Source organism: Artibeus jamaicensis, unplaced genomic scaffold (assembly GCF_021234435.1).
Source record: "Artibeus jamaicensis isolate MK-2021 breed Jamaican fruit bat unplaced genomic scaffold, CSHL_Jam_final contig_64, whole genome shotgun sequence".
Classification (NCBI taxonomy): Eukaryota; Metazoa; Chordata; class Mammalia; order Chiroptera; family Phyllostomidae; genus Artibeus; species Artibeus jamaicensis.
The window spans coordinates 4,749,994-4,767,569 of record NW_026521911.1 but is presented as its reverse complement, the minus strand read 5'-3'; the positions used below and the strand labels follow the sequence as shown (position 1 = coordinate 4,767,569).

At 56.8% G+C, this 17,576-nt stretch overlaps 1 pseudogene; it reads left to right on the top strand.

The window, feature by feature from the left end:
- Positions 1–878: 878 nt before the first annotated feature.
- Positions 879–16,195, top strand: LOC119038936 (guanylate cyclase D-like; annotated as a pseudogene).
- Positions 16,196–17,576: the final 1,381 nt, after the last annotated feature.

Below are 17,576 nucleotides of genomic sequence, written 5' to 3'. Positions count from 1 at the left end.
TTTGAGGGGGTAAGTGCACCCTGTTCAGAGACAGTTCAGTGAGGCTCAGACACAAGAAGGGACTTCTCTGTGGCAAGCAGGGGGTCAGGATTTGGGCCAAAGCCCCCTGATCCAAGCTCAGTGCTCCTGCCCTAAAGCCTCCAGGCCTCATCCACGGAGCATCTTCCTGATGGAGCTGGGCGTGCCTTCTCCCTCAGCCACCTGCAGAGTCCAAAGGTCAGGGAGATGCGCTGGGCATGGACAGCCGGCCAGCACAGTGCAGGGAGCACAAGGCCCTGCCAGGCCTGGGCCAGCGCTGCCCAGCAGGTTTGCAGAGGAGGGCTCCATCTCCACGTCAGAAAAGGTGGGAGCCTTCCACGCTGCTATTTTGACTTTCAATATCCGCTGACTGAGAAAATACCTGAAGACAAAATCTGCTCTGAAAGCAGTAACACTTTGAAATGGCTTTGTATTTTAGTCATCACGGCACCATCTGAACACTTTTGAAAAAGTGTTGTGTGCATGTGTGCGTGATGTGTTATTGGTTCCATCTGCTCACACTCCTCCATGAGCACATACAGCTTCCGGACCCTGTAGTCAGGGGCCCTCCGGTCCGAGGCCACAGGCTGGGAAACTCTGGGCGGATGGAGGAAACCCAGCAGGTCGGCAGGAGACCCAGCCCAGTTCCAGAGTCTGCTTTTTAGCTGCCCTGTGGCTGTGGGTGGCTGACTTAACTCCAGAAACCTGAGTTTCCCAGTCCGTAGAGGCGGGTACTACCCTGCAACAAGCAGGCCAATGTGGGGAGGGGGAGGAGGGTGCAATCCAGAAGGAAGCTTCTCCCGGGCTCCCAGGATGCCCTCCTCCTCGCTGAGCAGAGGAGGATCCAGTCACCCTTGGAGATGAACCAGCTGCGCCTGGTGAGAGCCCCATGGGGTCTGCACTGTTGTTATGCCCCTTTTATCCGTGAGGCAACTGAGGCTGGGAGAGGTGATGGAACTTGTACGGAATGTACATTACTCTCAAAGTTCCCTCCTGATTCGTTGAAAGCCTGAACTTGGGCCCAGCCCCTCTTCCTCCCAGTGTGCTTGCGAATCTCTCACCTCTCCCAGGCTGCCGAACTGCTTCCCGAGGTTCTCTGCCTGCTTGTTAGGTGGGGAGACCAGGCACCGAGTGAGGCCAAGTGGCAGAGCCAGCACTGGAACACAGATCTGCCTGCCCTCGACTTAGCGTGGCGGTCTCTATCCCACGCAGCTGGGCCGGGAGGTCAACGGCAGGAGCGGCCGTGGGGAAACAACGATGATGGAGAGGGTGGTAATGATAAGCAGGCAGTTTGCTTCACCCCTGGGGGGAGTGGGCCCCAGCAGGCCTCCAGGAGGCGGAGCTGGTGGGCATCGCGGGCAGCGGAGCAGCCACAGCGCCTGGGGGTGGCAGAGCGGCTGCTGGGTGCCAGGCCCCTAACGTCTATCGTCTCCTTCCTCAGCACCCCTCTCAAAATGATAGTTTATTGGTCTCATTTCGCAGATGGGGAGACTGAGACTCAGAGAGGTCACTGCCTTGCCCATTATCACACCCAGAGCTGGTGGCAGACCAAGAATTTAAACCCCACTCTTCCCTGAGGTTGACCCTTTCCTGAGACCTGAGACCCTCTACCTAGTCACACCCAGGGTGGACCCAGGAAAGCAGTACTCCTGGGGCCACTGGCTAGCAGCTCTGGGGCCAGAGGCAGGGCCAAGGAGTGCCCTCAGGCCTCCTCCCCTCACCCCACAGGCCTGCCCTGCAGTCCCTCCAGGACCCCAGGCTTCTTCCCCCTCCTGGGGGCCTCAGGCCACTACCAGCACAGTGTTCATTGCAGAAATCACCAGGAAGGTGGCATCACCCCTCCCCTGTGCCAGCCACTGGTGTCCCCTGACCAGGGGCCATCCGGGTGCATCTGGCTGATGCAGCAGTGTTGAGAGGAGGCTCTGGAGGACAGACCCAGCCTGGACCAGATCTATGCCCAGCTGGTGCTCCCCGGAGGAGCTGGGTGCTACGAGAAATGGCTGATCGGTTCACCTCACTTTGCCCAGTGGGAGCCCAAAGCTATCCCTGGGGCCTAGAACTCTATGCAGAAAGGCGGTGATGGGCCAGCCCCAGAACCCCTGAGGGTGGGGCCTGAGGTGCACCTTTGAGTGCCTCCCTGAGAGCCAAGCCCCATGCTAAGTGCCCCGTTTATTTTATTTAATCCTTGTTATAGTTCGAAGAACTACACTGTTATTATCTGGGTTTTCCAGGAGAGACGCTGGGGCTCAGAGAGGTGAGTGGACTTGCCCACAGTAACTGAGGGCTGGAGTCCAAGCCCAGGTTCATCTGCCTGCAGAGCTGGCCCTGGGAACCCCGACCCCGGCCTGGGCCTCCTGGATCCAGAGCAGTGAGGCTGTTGGTGGCTATGGTGGCACTGCTGATTCCCCACGGGACGACCAGGAGAGGTGAAGGGCACTGGGTCCCTAGGTGGCCTTAGGGACTGAAGTGGGAGGGGTGAGGCAAGTCTGTACGAGTTTGTGGGGGCAGTGGAGTGCGTGGGCCTGACTGAACTGGCTAATGGTTCCTGCAAGGCCAACCCATCAGGCCTGAGGTGACATCCTCCTGCCTCCCCCTCCCACCTGCACTCCCAGCGAGGCGGAGCGCTGTCCAGGAGAGGTGGTGAGGTTGCTGTTGAAGGTCGGTTTACCGCCACACGTGAGTGTCCTGGTAGGAAGACCTAGGAGAGGTGCTTCTCCCTGCAGCAGGAAGCGTGCTTCTCTGGGGCACCTAGTGCAATGGGCCCTTGTGTCACGGGCCCCCGGGTCGTGGAGTCTGTGCTTTCCTCTTCCCCGTGTTGTTCTTAGGGAGCTCGCATCCAAACCTGCCACCAAATTCTAGCCTGCATGGTGCACAGGGACCTCGCTCCTGGATTAAGTTTGCTCTCCTTCGGTCCCAGTGTTCTTATATACTTGTTTTATTTTGTGTCATTTATTTATTTTCTTAATGCTCAAGTCTTTTTTGGAACACAGACAGAAATAGAGAGATAGAAATAGATTATTATGTAAATAATCTATATATATTCTTTCCCTTTCTATCCACGCATTGATTCATTCACTTATTCATCCATTCATACATTGTATCCACCCACCCATTTAGTATCCATCCATCTGCCCGTTTATCCGCCCACCCATGCTTCTTTGAGAATGAAGAACGCCTGTCCACAGTGTTACTGTAAGAACAAATGCAGTAGGTTAGTGTTTGTTAGCGGTAATGCTGGGCCGGGCATGGGCTCCTTTGCTAAGTCTTCTCTGCTCGCCCCATCCCCCCACCCAGCTGTCCGTGCTTCCCCTCATCGGAGCTGCCGCCCCCGTCTGTTACAGGGCTGGTCCCTATCAACCTGTCTCTTCCAAGCGGGGACTGTGTCTGGTAGAGGGGCCAAGACTGCCACGCTTTGGACTGAACCCGCAGATCTTCGTGGATAAATTGGGATTTTTATTCCACCTTCAGTTCAAAAGCATCAACCAAGGCCAGCAGACCAGCGTTGCCAACTCAGAGCTGTGGATATTGGGGAAGTAATCCCAGAATCTGGAGCGCCGGATCCGGGAGCGGACTGAGGAACGGAGTGGCAGAGGCAGAAGATGGAAAGGCTGCCCTTTCAGATGCCCCCTCCGGGAGGGGCCCCTCGGGACTTCACCGTGTCCTGGCTTCGGTGGCTCTGGGCACGGGACCTGGAACTCAGTGGGTGCTTAGTGAGTCTGGGTTCCATGCATTCATTCAATTCATTCATTGTTTATCCAACATATTTTCATAGTGCTCTGTGATGCTGGGCACACGGGTATTGAATCTCTGCTCCCTCATATTCTTGGAGCCATAATGTCCCTTATCTCGCTTCAGAAAAAATACTGTCAGAAAAATATTTGCTGGAGGCCAGTCAGCATACCACCAGAGTTGTCTCAGATCTCTGACTCTCCACCCAGGATTTCCCCCTAATATTTCCCCTTCCCTCGAAACTGTGGAAAGGGGGTCCTCCTGTCCTGTGACTCTGACCCTTTCCATCCCTGCAGGTCAGTGGCTGAAGCTTTGAAAATTGGGACAACTGTGGAGCCGGAGTACTCTGACCCAGTTACCACATACTTCAGTGACATGGTGGGTTTCAGCGCCCTCTCAGCCCCGGGTGGGCTCGTTGAAGTGGCGGGCTTGCTCAGCGACCTCTGCGCACTCTTTGATGCTGTTCTGGGCGGCCACCGCTGTGCAGGGTGAGGGTGCCAGGAGGCTGGCCTTCTCTCTCTCCTCCCTTTACCACTATCCTTACATCACACATTTACTTCCAGTCATTTATTCCTGTGTGTTTATCAGGTTGCTACTGCCGTGTAACAAAGAACCCCGGACTCTGGGAGTGTAAACAATAAATACTGACTACTGCTCACCAGCCTATAGGTGGGCTGGAAAGTTCTCTGGACTCAGTTGGACTCACTCATGCATCTGTGGTCAGCTGTGGATGAGACAGGAAGCTCTGCTGACCTTGGTTGAGCGTCTCACCTCTCTGGAGCCTTGGCTGCGCAACTCAGCTCTGGCCCACGTGGTCTCCCAGCCTCCAGCAGGCTAGTTGGGCAAGGGCAGACAGGTGAGTCAGCTCCTGTGCCTGTTTTCTGAGAGCTCTCGGTGCTGAAGGTAAAAGACGAAGGCAACTCACGGTGAAAGCATGATCAGGAGAGGCAGAGAAGGCCTTCAATCCAGCCAAGGGCAGACATGCTGAATAAAGAGCAAGGAAGCCTTCTTGGAAGAGGTGCCGGCTTCCTAGCGTTGCTCAGTCTGGGTGTGGTGGCTCCCTGTAAGCAGTGGGGGAGCATGCACGGCAGCTTGAGGCTTGAGAGAGCAAGCCTGGTGAGTGGGACGAACACTGAATGGGCTGTGATAGCTGGACGTGGAGTGGGCTGGCGGTGGGAGCAGAGGGTGGGCAGGGGTGTAGGGAGGGCAATGGGGGCCTTGGCAGAGCTGGCAAGACCCTCCAACATCTGTGCACTCCTTGATCCTGGCTTTGAATCCCAGCCTGGCCACCGGCTTCTATGTGGCTTCGGACAAATGGCTTCCCCTCTCTGGGCCTCCGGTTCTTTTATTCCTATAAAACAGAAATAAGGACGCCAGCCCCAGAAGGGGAAGGGGTCCCAGAGGATGGTTGGATCCTACCCCCTGTGGAAGTGCCGAGACTGGCTTCCTGCCCCTCTGAGCTCGCTGTGGGGACCTTCCCATCCCAACCCTGCCCCTTATTCTGACCCCATTGCTGGGGTCTCAGATCAGCTTCCGACATGGTGGAGGAGGTGGGAAGGGAGGCCCCAGGATACAGCCATACTCACCCTCCACCGGCCTCAGCCTTTATTTGTGACCCCCAACCCCCTTTCAGCCGTGGCTCTCCAAGGACACTGTGACGGGGAGGTCTAGGCCTTGGGGCTGAAGCCAGAGTGAAAACGACACTTGGACAGGAAGCTTCCACGGGGAGAACTAACAGTTCAAAGTGCCGGGCAGACTGCTGACAGCATTATGTGTAGTACCTCAATGATAACTGGTACCTACTGTGTGCCCACTATGTACTGGATAGCAGGCAAAGCACTTCATAGATGTGTATTAACCCATTTAATTGTTATAATAATCTATGAGGTACTTCTAATTAATACACGAGGGAACTGAGTGACTAAGTAGCCTATCTAATTACATATTCCCAGTGGGATAAGAAGCTGAAATTTGAACTTGGGCACTCTAGTCCCAAGACTCCCCATTAGGGCGGCTCACCACCCCCATTATACGGTCGTCCTCAGAATAAAGCCACAGGTTCAGAGCGGCCCACAGGGTCCTCCAGGAGCCGGCTCCGCCTCCCTCCCCAGCGGCACCTCTGGTCACGCCACCTCCACGGCCTCGCTCTCCCTCACGCCCGCCGCGCTCTCTCTGGCCTCCGGCCTTTGCACGTGCCTTCCCCTCCTCCTGGAACACTGCTCTCCCTCCTCTCCACCTGGTTCCCCATCCCCGCCGCCAACCACGGCCATGCTGGACTCAGGTTAGCTTCCCGCCCTTCCAGACACGGTTAGGAGCCCCTGTGTGATGCTCTCACACCCACCCCGGGACAGCACAGCCACGCTTTATGGCTCCAACATAACCTCTCTGTCCCGAGTGCCTGCCGACGTCCAACACATGGTAGGTCCTCAGGAAAGACACTTGTATGTTAACTGAATGTGTTGTTGTTGAGGCCCAGAGTTAGAAGCGACTTGCCCGAGGCTGGACAGCTGGTAGGTGGCAGAGCCGGAACAAGAATCTGCAGGGCCCACCCGCTGGCTCTGCCCGCTGCACTGCGCTGCCCAACACCGACCTGCAGAGACCGGGGCCGCTGACATTCGCAGCACGCAGCGTCCCCGCTGTTCCCCGTTCAGGACCCCACGTTCCCGCCCCAGTCTGTGGCGCTGAGGGCTCGTCTCCTGGGCTGGCTGAACTTCCCTTTTGCCTCCAGAGCCGCCCTGGCCCCGTGCGCCCCAGGAAAAGATTCCTCACCTCGTCTGGTCTGGCTGAGCCCTGCAGCTTTGATCTGCCCTGAGTCACCCCTGGCCTGTCTCTTCTTCCCCTGTTAGTCTTCTCTCACACACGTGTCCCTCCCAGCTCTGAATCATGCACTTTAATCTACTCTGAACTCTGGCCAAGAGGTCTGCATCTTTCTGGCAGAGTGAAATGAAATAAAACAAGGCCCGCGCAGCCCTCCAGATGTGGGGAACGGGAGGCCCAGTCCTCATGATGTGCGAGCGTGTCTCTCATCACTCACGCCGTCCGCCCCGGTTCCCCTCCATCCCCAGCGGGATCTGGTTACTGCTCTTTAATCCAGTCTGGGCTGGGAGGCCACCAGGCAGTCATTTCCTGGTTCCACGGGGACTGCAGTTCCCTCCCAGCACGCGCTGAGTGAGCATTTTTATGGACAGAAACTCTAGAGCAGAGCCCACGTGGGCTGCCCCGGAGGGTGAGTCTGGCCCTGGCCACACTTCCAAGTGACCCTGGATAAACCACTTCACCACTCCGAACCTCAAGCTCCCATTTGTGAGCAGAGATGAAAGTGTTTATGGCTTACAATTGTTCTACAGACGAGTGACAGGAAGGAAAGGGCTCTCGTTCCTTTGCTCACCAACACGATGCAGTGGGTAGCTCTGCCGGTGCAGCCACTGAGGCCTCTCCCTGAAAGCACAGACTGGGGCAGGGGTGGCGTCGGCACTAGTTAAGCATCTACAGAGGGATGGCGCAGCCTAGGGACTGTCACAGCATATCTCATTTAGCCCTTGAAGTGCCCCTCAGAGAGATGGATCATTATCCCTACTGTGCAGATGAAAACACAGGCTCAGAGAGGTAGGTGACTCGCCCAAGATCACACAGCAAGCCAATGGTGTGGAGTTAGAATTCACATCTGTGTTTGTTAGTATGGAAGCCCCTGCTCTCACCTTTCCCCTGGCTGTGTTCTCCCATCTGTGACAGGACCACAGCTGTGCACACCCAGGCATGGCCCTCACTTGCAGCCACCACCTAAGATCTAACTAAGTCTCTGAGAGATCATCCTTATGAGGCTGAGTTCCTAGCGAGTGGATGCGGTGCCTGGTCAGCTTTCGGTCACTGGGGTTGCTTACATCACGCTTTCCTTTCCAGTTCAGTCAGCAGGCAGAGGGAGGGCTAGAGGTCAACTTTCCCAGTTGGAGAATGTGGTCTGGATGTGTGGCCACCATGGCACTTTCTACTGCTCCTCCTCCCTGGTCTGGACCTTGGGTCACCCATCTGAGGCCACGCTGGGTCCCCAGAGCAGGTGCACTGTCACTGAGTTGCAGCCACACAGCTGGGGGGCTGCTGGTGGGGCCCATCAAGCAGCAGGTCTCCCAGGCTGCGTGAGAGGCAGAACTCGGCCCAGACACATGTGCAGGGCAGGGTCCGAGGGAAGCGTTGCACGGCAGGCAGAACCTCTCTCCCCAAAAGAGAGAGAGAAAGGACCAAGCCATGTGCACCGAGAGGCAGAACAGCAAACGAGCTCTGGAGCTGGAGTGACCAAGTTCAGAGCTACGCTGTGTGACATTGGTGACTGACTTAACCTCTCTGGCCCAATTTCCATCTGCAAAATGGCAATAGTAATAATACCTACTTCACAGAATTCCTGGGAAGATCTAGTGCATGATATTTGCAAAGGATTTGGAACAATGTCTAGCATATAATAACTGCTACACAAGTATTTCAGCACTTAGTCTTGCCTTCTTCCAAGAAGGGGATAGGCTGGGAGAAAGCCGGGCCTCGCTCATATCTTTCTCTCCTGGGGTGTGGGTTGGGAGGCCTCTTTCCTCTGTGGAGATATACACAGCTCTTGGGGGGAGGTAGCCTTGCCTCTGCCCAAGTCACCACCGGCCAATAAATGCTGGTTGGACAACGGTAGATGACATGGAGGGAGAGGGAGTTCACGCAGCCCGGAGAAGGGGAAATCTTTTCCCCAGAAAGATTTTATGGACTCAATCGAGTGTGAGCTGGGCTGATGGAGGGCTTGGTTCTCAACAGACAGGGATTTGCGGGGAGCATTTCAGGCAGAGGGACGCGATGATCGCATCCTGGAGCTGAGCAAGTGCCCGGTGTCTGCGGAAAGTAGAAAGGTCCTCGTTAGGCTGAAGCATGGGGAACCAGGAGCAACTATTAGGATTAAGTCGGGAAATTCTGCAGACTGTGGGAGTCCCTGATTGCTAGGTCATGGGACATGAATTTTAAGCCACTGGCCACAAACAGCGAAGTTAATTATCTGAGTAGATTGTGGGGTGACTGGGGCAGATTACTTCCTGGTGTTAGGGTAGAGACAGCTGGGGTGAGGGAGAGATTTGGGGGACATAAGCAGTAGGGCACGGTCCACCGCTAGTGTTGTGTAGTGAGTTACGGCGCCCTCTGTGGGCGGGGGAAGCATCACCACTACTGTTATTATCCACCAGATGCTGAGGGAGAGTGGTCCTCCCTGGCTGGGAGGAGGGCTCTGCTCCTCCGCCCCAGGGTGCCAGCACGTGCTGGCTGGAGGAGTAGCAGCACAGGAACTGAGTTCTTTAGCTGCAGAGGGGAAACCTTGGGAGGGGCAGTCGCCATTGTCAGCCTGGCTCCTGGCTGGTCTGGTGTGTGGCGGAGGGTGGGGTGGGGTGGGGGAGAAAGCCACAGTTCAGGTGTCCTCGACTCCTGGAACTGGGCCTTAGGAACGGAAAAGACGTTTAGGAAAAGTGTGTGGATTAAATTCAGATGGTAGACCTGGAACCAGCAGGTGAGGGGCTAGTTTCCATTCAACTCAATATTTGAAAGTCAGGGTTACCCGAAGGGGGAAGTGGCTGCTTCAAGAAGGAGGGACCCTCCTGTTAACACAGATGAGCAGGCCGGGGTGGCCCCTGGGGCTGGGGAGGAGTATGGGGGGCCTTTAAAGCCCCTCCCACTTCTTCGATTCTGTGATCCTATCTTCTCCAAAACCATAAGCCAAGGAAGTGATGATGACGATGCAGACAAAAGTGTCCATTTACTGAGCATCTGTGCTGAGCCTGATTCCTGAAATGCGGCACCTGTCCAAGGCGTTTCGCATACGAAGAAAGAGGCTCACACGGGCGCAGTGGTCTGCCCCCAGTAAATGGCAGAGCCAGGGTTTGAACCCACATCTGTCTGATTCAAAATCTACATTATTTTCCATACATGTTGAAAGGCCAGTGAGGTTTGGGAAACAGGATATATATTCAATATACATGTGCTCTTTTGCAGACGAAACTTTGATCTGCCTCAGTGGCATTGTGCAGGCAGGGCACCTGCGTCTACCCCCAAGGAGCTCATGGGCTGGGGCCAGAGGGGAGGAGACAGGGATGGCCGCCTGCAGCCCAGACGAGGCTGATCTGAAAGACGCAGACCCAGCCATCGCTAGAGCATCTGACGTGAGAGGCCTGGCAGAGACGGTCTCTGCGGGCTCCCGAGGGGTGGCCTTGTGCGGGAGGTGGGGAAGACCGGGGAGAGTGTGCTCTCATGCAGGAGTGTGAAGGCTGTGATTTGGGGGTGGAGACCACTGGGGACGCCTCCATGGTGGCACTGGGGCTGCCCCGGCACCAGGGGAGCCTGGCCCAGGCTGAGACTGCCAATACGGCCCTGGACATCCTCAGCTCTATGGGCGACCTCCGGATGAGGCACACGCCCAACATGCCCATTTACGTCAGGGCTGGGCTGCACTCAGGTAGGGCTGGGGGCCGTGCGGGTGATGGGCCAGACCAGTCTCCCACCCCTGCCTGCGGTATTTATTGGCTGAGACAACCCCAATGATGTGCTTCTGGAATTCTGGATTCTAAAACTCTATGATAGAAAAAATGTACATTTCTTTCTTTTTCCTATTATGTTAAGGTGTTATAAATCACAGAACCTGTGTTTAGAGATTCACATATCTTTGTTTTGCCTCATTATCTATCAAGAGCATAGAAGCTCCTGCCGAGGAGCAGACAGTCCGACGGAAGAGGCAGGCAGAGACCTTCTGTGGTCATGCGAACAACTGGATGTTTGCTGGGATGAGTCTGAGAGAAGCCTCAGGGTCTTCGATATATCCTTCCCATGCCCCCATTCTCCCTCCCTCCATAGTGTCTCCTACAGGATAAAGGCCAAACGTCCTGCCCCCATCATCACCAAGGCCCCTGCGAATCTCTCCGACCTCACCTCCCACCACGCCCCACTTGGCCCGATAACCAGATGCAGCCGTTTGCAGTTTCCCTCAGGCACGTGGGCTCTGCGTCTGTGCCCTGGCATCTGCTGTTCCCGTTGACTCATTCTCTCACCTTCAAGAGACAGCTTGTGCACCTCCTCCTCTAGGAAGTCCCCCGGGCTGGGTCTCAGTTCCCTCTCTGGGTTGGCACCGTGCTGGTGCTTCCGTTTTCACACCACTGACCAGAGTTCACCGGGCTCGCAGTGCTGAGCCGGGAGTGGAGACCAGCTTCGATTTATCTGTGTCCCCACCCCCTGCCCACCCCGCCAGCCCAGAACCTGGCATCGATGGCGTGTCCTCTCTAGAAGTTGTTGGAAACTCCAGAGAGCCGCATCCTCACCCCCTCACCCCCTCGCTGGAGCCCGGGATGCGGGTGGGGACGGCTGTGCGGGCGGGAGGGGCAACACGGTCACAGGGACTTCTGTGCGCGCAGAGCCTGCCGAAGCCCACTTAGCGCGTTGGGTTCCAGGGCCCTGTGTGGCGGGGGTCACGGGGCTCGAGGCACCCGGTTCTGCCTCTTTGGAAATACCATTAACGCTGCGTCTTGGATGCTGTGCACAGGGCTGCGGGTCTCCTGTTCCTACTTGGCCTCAAGGACCCCTGCAGCCTGGCCGTCTGAACCTGCGCTTAGTAACAGTTCACCACCTGGTGGCGGCGCGCCCTAGCTGTAAGGAGATAATGTGTGTCACAGATTCTTTCAAATTTCCACGAGGTTTTTGTGATCATCTCATGAGAAAATTACCAGGGAAAATAATGACTCAAGAGGCAGGAAACCGAGGTTCTGGTTCTGACTGCAGCTGGTGTGCTCGGTGTCCTGGAGCACAGCGCTCTTCCTCCAGGTCTCAGTTCCCCCGTTGTTACAGCAAGGAGACCCTTCCAGGGTGTCAGTGCCGTTTTAGGCTCTTGCTGGCAGCAGGAGCCACTCTGTGGTTTGGTTAGAGCAGCCAAAAAGTTGAAGCCCTAAGACCTCTGCTTCTGGCCGCCCTGCTGGTGTGCCCCACACTGCCGTTCAGTGCCCGCCCTGCACAACCAGACGTGGCAGCTCCACTGGGCAGTCCTGCTTTTAAAAGGAACAAACCCCTTATCTGCTCTGACTCAGCCTTCATAGACTTCTCTACAGGTGGAAATTCTGTTCCTGGAGGTTGTGACTTCATCCTGAGTTCATCTTAACCCTTAATCTCTGTATTATGCTTTTCCTCAAGGCCTCTAGTTTAGGGACCAACCACATTCTAGAGAAACAAGAGAGCCAGGCAAAGGGTACGGCATGAATCAGACTTGTGTGCGTTACTCACTGGCTGGAACTGGGGCTATCACGGGCACCTAATGATTTCACCAAACACAAGGTACGCTGCCACCAGGTGGTGACGTGGATTACACCCTCCTTCTCGGCATACAAAATGCATGTCAGCAGAAGCAATGTCCAGACACTGTCCAGACACTGCTCGGCCTGGAGAAAGGCCACAACGTGGACACCAGAGGCCAGACTGAGCTAAAGGTGAGAGACTTTACTTCCCGGTATTGGTGAGAGAAAGTGGGTGCCAGGAGAGTTTTGTCTGACCTCTGTGGCTGAAGGAGATGCCTGCCTGGGGTGGGGGTGGAGCCGATCACCTTTATGTGTTCTCTCCACGCCCCACGTGCCGAGGGCACACTTCTCCCTGCAGACCCTCATGAGAAGGGCCCGGGCAGAGAAGCCACTGTCACTGATGGGTGACCTGGGCCCCGTGCTGGCGTACAACCTACACGACATATTTATTACTCCCAGCAGTAATGACAGGGGGACCGGTGTCCCCATTTTATAGTTGAGGAAATTAAATTAGAGAGCCAAGGTGACTTGTCCAAAGTCCCACAGCCTGTCCCCAGTGTCCGGCTGCCTACAGGCAACGGCATTGACAAATATTATTGGCCATTTGTCGCCATTCAGACTATTTTTTGTGGAGGTTGGAGGGCAAGGGCAGGCGTTGCCAATTCCTGAGAATTATAGCTTCCTATAAATAAGAAGGTCCCAGGGCCTATAGTTCATTCCACCGGTGGGGCGGCTGAGCCAGGGGATGGCCAGAGGCCACACAGGGCCCCGCGTCCCAGCTCCCTGACTAGAGTTTTTCCTTTGTCAGAACTTCCCACTGGCTCCTCTCAGTTCTTCCAGGCTGCGCCCCTCCCTGGCTGCCTCCTGCCGTCTCTCAAAGATGAGAAATGTGTGGGACACACCTGGGCTTCCTGGGAAAGGACCAACGCCAGAGGAGCCGGGGCTGTGTGTCCACTAAGTGGGTGGATTGATGTGGACGGGCGTGATTGGCAGGGAGCCAGCTGCAGCAGCCACTTCCCTTCCCCCTGCTGTCCGGGCGCCCCAAGGTCTCGGGACCCCCCGGGGTCCTGGGGTGGAGCGGTGCCAGAGGACAGGAACTGGCCCCATTCAACTCCAAGTGGCCTCCCCCAACAAACAGCAGGGACCAGAGAGGCAGCGAGGGGACAGGGCATGGATGGGCACAGAGGAGCCACTGGGGTGCAGGGCGCGTAGATACGCCTGTTTCATGAGCACCGCCAGCCTCCCGGGTGCAGAACCAGGCTCGTTCGCACAAAGACCTCCACGTAGCCTGGAGTCCTTCAGTCCTGCAGGAAGTCTGTGTGGGTGGCTTGCTGGAGCGGCAGCAGGGTGTGAGGGTGGGGCCTGGATCCAGGACCTTGGGCGGGTCCCTGTGCTCTCTGCACCTCTCCCTGCGCCACAGCAGCCTCTGCTCGCCCACCCCCAGGAGAGCGGCTTTGGCCCTTCCTGAGGCCCCTACTCCAACCACCCCTCTCACCACTGCTCGGAGAGCGAGTGCCCCACTTCCCACCCCACTTGTCGCCTCCACTCGAGCTGCACTTCTCAGAAGGCCTGTCTGCTGGTGTTGACTTCACTTCCTCACCTCCCACTCCCTGCCCAGCCCTGAAATCTGACTTCCACCCCCACGCCCAGAGTGCTCCGCGAAGGTCACTGGCGACCTCCACCCTTGTCACTAGATCTGAGAGCAGTTTGAGTTTTCGGCCTGAGTGCTCAGCCCCGTTTCCCCTCTGCCCTTTAGCTTCCTAGAAACGCCTCTCCCTGCCTCCTGGGCACCTGCTGCTCAGCCTCTGAGGCTCATCGCCCTGGGGTTCCTCTCCCCTCCCAACTCGTGTGTGTGCTGGGGGGCGCAGGGCTCTTCCCTGGGGCTCCATCCCATCCGGTTGTGAAGATACCCCTTGTGGGCCTCAGGCCCCCGCCGCCCCTCTGAGCCCAGGACCCTGCAACGTCCACTGCCCCTCACTCTTTCCTCCTGGAGCCCTGATGGCACCGCAGAGCCCTGGGTGCACCTGGTGGCCGGCCGTCCTCCGGAGTTCTCTTCCCACGGGTGGCCTTGCTGTCCTCCCTCAGGAAGCCAGATGCTGTCCTGGGATCTTGAGCAATCCCACAGCTCGGCTTCCATCAGACCCCTGACCTGCCAGGCCCCCACCTCCCCCCTCTCTCCTGGCAGCCGTGGGGGGCTCCTCGCCATTCCCCCTCACCCTCTGGGCCTGCATGGGTCTCCACTGGCAGCCAGAGCGATCTTTTAAAGAAAACAAACGCGATCAACATGAAAGGTCCTTATTTACGCCTCTGGGGCTTCCAACCCCTCTGAGGCTCAAGCCCAAACTCTCCTGCTGCCTCCGAGGCCCCGCTCCCTCCGGGCCCGACCCTACTCCTCGTCTCTCCTGCCACCTTCCACTGCCATGCCACCTGCTTGGGGCCTTCTCACTGTCCCTTAATATACACTGAGCTTCTTCCCACCCCAGGGCCTTAGCTCTCTCTGTCCCCTGTCCCTGGAAGGCCCTGGCCTGGACCCTTCCTGTCCTGCAGGTCTCAGCTCCGATGCTGCCTCCTCCTTCATGGGGTAGCTCTGCTCTCCCACTCCTGTCCCCTGTGCCCCATCTCCCAGCACTGCGTCCCCACAGCCCTTGTTACTCCCTGACGTTTCCCGTTGACCCGTGTGTGGAACGCTCCCCCGCATGAACAAGCCTGGACGTCCTGGCCGCCCTGTGCCTGCACAGCCCCCTGTGCCGGAGCCCACCCTGTCCCGGGAGTGGGAGCCAGCAGGCCCGGTGGCCATTGGTCATTCCAAGCTCCCTCAGCTGATGACTTTTCCAGTCTCGGACAGAAACCTTAGAAAGTGCCAGGAACATTTCCATCTTCTTAGCTTGGGGAGGGAGGGGAGTAGCGATCATTCCCCCAGGCCTCCGGGCAGGAAGGGGAGAATCCCACACCAACCCGCCCACGGACACACACGCACAAGTGCACAAATGTGCTTGTGCGCACCACACTCATCATGGGCATCAGGCGCACACCCCTCAGCCTGCTCAGAAATGATATCACAGACAGATCCACAGACCCATGGACACACAGACTCTCCACAGGAAGCGCTAGGATGCCCGTTGGATGGGAACTTGTCTTAGAGTTGCATTCATAAGGCAGTTACCAAATTTTACTTAAACTGCTATTGCTCGATTTTTTTAAGTCAAATTTTCTAAGGACGCTTTTATCCTCCCCTTCTGCATTCTTCATATCTGAGTAAGATATGCATCTTTATATTTGGGCATGTTTGGGAAGACTGGTGGAGATTAGGGGAAGGGGGCAAAAGCCCCCTCCATGTCTTGGTGTGGCCACAGCCCAGGCTGTGGGGCCCACGGAAGTGCCTCCTGTCACGTGTCACAGGACACTCCACACGGTGGCCCCTCTCTCCCCTCGTTTCTGCTAACCGGGCTCAAAAGCAGCCCCACCAGGTTGCTGTGAGTCATTCAGAGCCTGGTTCCCTTCTCTGTGTGAAGGCAGTAACCCGGCTCTACCCTCCTCTAGGCACGCGTGGGAAGCGAATGTGAATATGAGTGTGAGCAGGGCGGGGGTCTGGTGTCTCTGCCCTGGACTTGCATAATAGCCAGAGAGTCACAGAGCCCCTCACCCCAATAGCCTTCCTAGACCATGTCCTCAGGAAGAGGGACAGAGCTGGGCCCAGCTCCCCATCTCCTGGGACACCTCTGCACTGGAAGCCACATGTGCAGGGGAGTCAGCAGCACCTCGCCTCTCTGAGTCTTGGCCCCCTTAAGTTCCTGTGGCAGGCACCAGCAGGCCCGTGGCAGGGCCAGTGTAGAGGTCGGGAGAAGCCGGGGAGCCGGAAAAGGGGCTCCTTGGAAGCAGTGTGGGCTCCTGAGCCCCACGCCTGCTATTCCAGGTGGGTTTTATTGCTCCTGTTTCTTCTTTTCTCTTAGGGATTCCTGGAAGGACCTCAGAAACCCAGAAATCGGGGCAGCTTTTGCCAGCCCGCCAGTGCTCAGCTGGACCTTTGTGCTCAGAGAAGGCCTAGGCTGGGCCCCGAGGAGAGGGACGAAGGGGGACGGGGCCTGCACCAGCCCAGACTCTGGTGCCTGGACACCTGCAACACCTCTTTCCGCTCCGCTCCCCTCAAAGAATTCCCTCGCTGAGCTCCCTGGCAGCCGGCTGGGTGCTCATTCATAGCGCCCGGGCAATATTAACTGATGTGTTCTAGAATGAATCCTATGGGTAAACTTGCCTCTTGACACAAAAGCAGTAAAAACAGAAATATTCCTGTCCTTTCAGTCAGTGCTTTGTCCTCGACAAACTATTTTGACTCTGAGAGCGTGTCAGAGCAGAGCTCATTACTCCTCATGTCAAGAACTCTGCCCCCCAGAGGGGAGAAGGGTTCTCAGGAACTAGTATAAAGGACACATGGACAAAACCAAGGGGTGGGGATGAGGAAGCAAGGGAGGGCAGTGGGTTTGGAGGCGGGGAGGGGGGTAGAAAATGCAGGCAACTGTAATTGAACAACAATAAAATAATTTTAAAAAGAAGAACTCTGTCCCCATCCCACAGCCAAGGTGCCCAGGTGCAGGGGTGGGGGATCGTTTGCCCCGTCGGCGAGAACGGAAGCAAGACAGGTACCAGGAAGTGGAGCCAGGCAGACGAGGGCTGCAGGCTCAGCAGGGCCACCTCCCCACTTGGGGCCTTTGTTTTGCTGTCTCTAAAATGGGGGTGAAAGGGCCTACGCAGGCTCCTTCCTAACACAGGCCCTGGCCCACGGTGAGAAAGCAGAGAACATTACCTGCGTCTCCCTCTCCTCCCGGAGCCAGTCTCATCCTTAGGGCTTCTGTGAGCACTGGGCTGAGAGTCCAGGTCCTGGGCTCCTAGAACGTCTGGGGGAGGGGAGGAGAGTGGCTTGATTCTTAGAAAAAGGAGACTTCTTACAGAAAAAAACCAAACCCACGCCAACTTATTAGACTGGCTTTTGACATCAAAGAATGCTCCCCCAAACCCTCAGGCAGACCGGGAGAGGGCAGGGGCCGGGGCAGGTTCAACCCTAAACAAACTGTCCTTCTTCAAAAGACCCCTTGGGAATTGTTGGGGAAATGTTCTGCCTGCTGGCTGTGCTCACAGAGGCCAGGCTGTGTGTGTATGGGGCGGGGGGGGGAAGGGCTGTGGGTGATGTGTGTTTGGAACCATGAGCTGTTGTGTGTGGGAAGTGCTGGGCTTGGCCTTGGAAGACGCCACTGCCAGTTCCTACCTGCATGACCTTGGGCCTAACCTTCTTACACCTCAGTTTCCTCAAATGCAAAATGAGCCCAGTCACCCTTACCTCCCATGTGGCTGTGGGATTAACGGAGAGGACGGTGGAAATGCCACGTGGGGCTGGCCCCGAGCGAGCCTGAGGAGTGTGGAGAAGGGAGCATCTGCACCTGCCCGTCTGCTGGTCAGGCCCCCAGCGGTGTGCATGATTGTGTCTGTGTGTGCCGTGTGGCCACGGGGTGGGGAATGGCAGCATGGCCCTGGCTCCCCCACTGACCTACT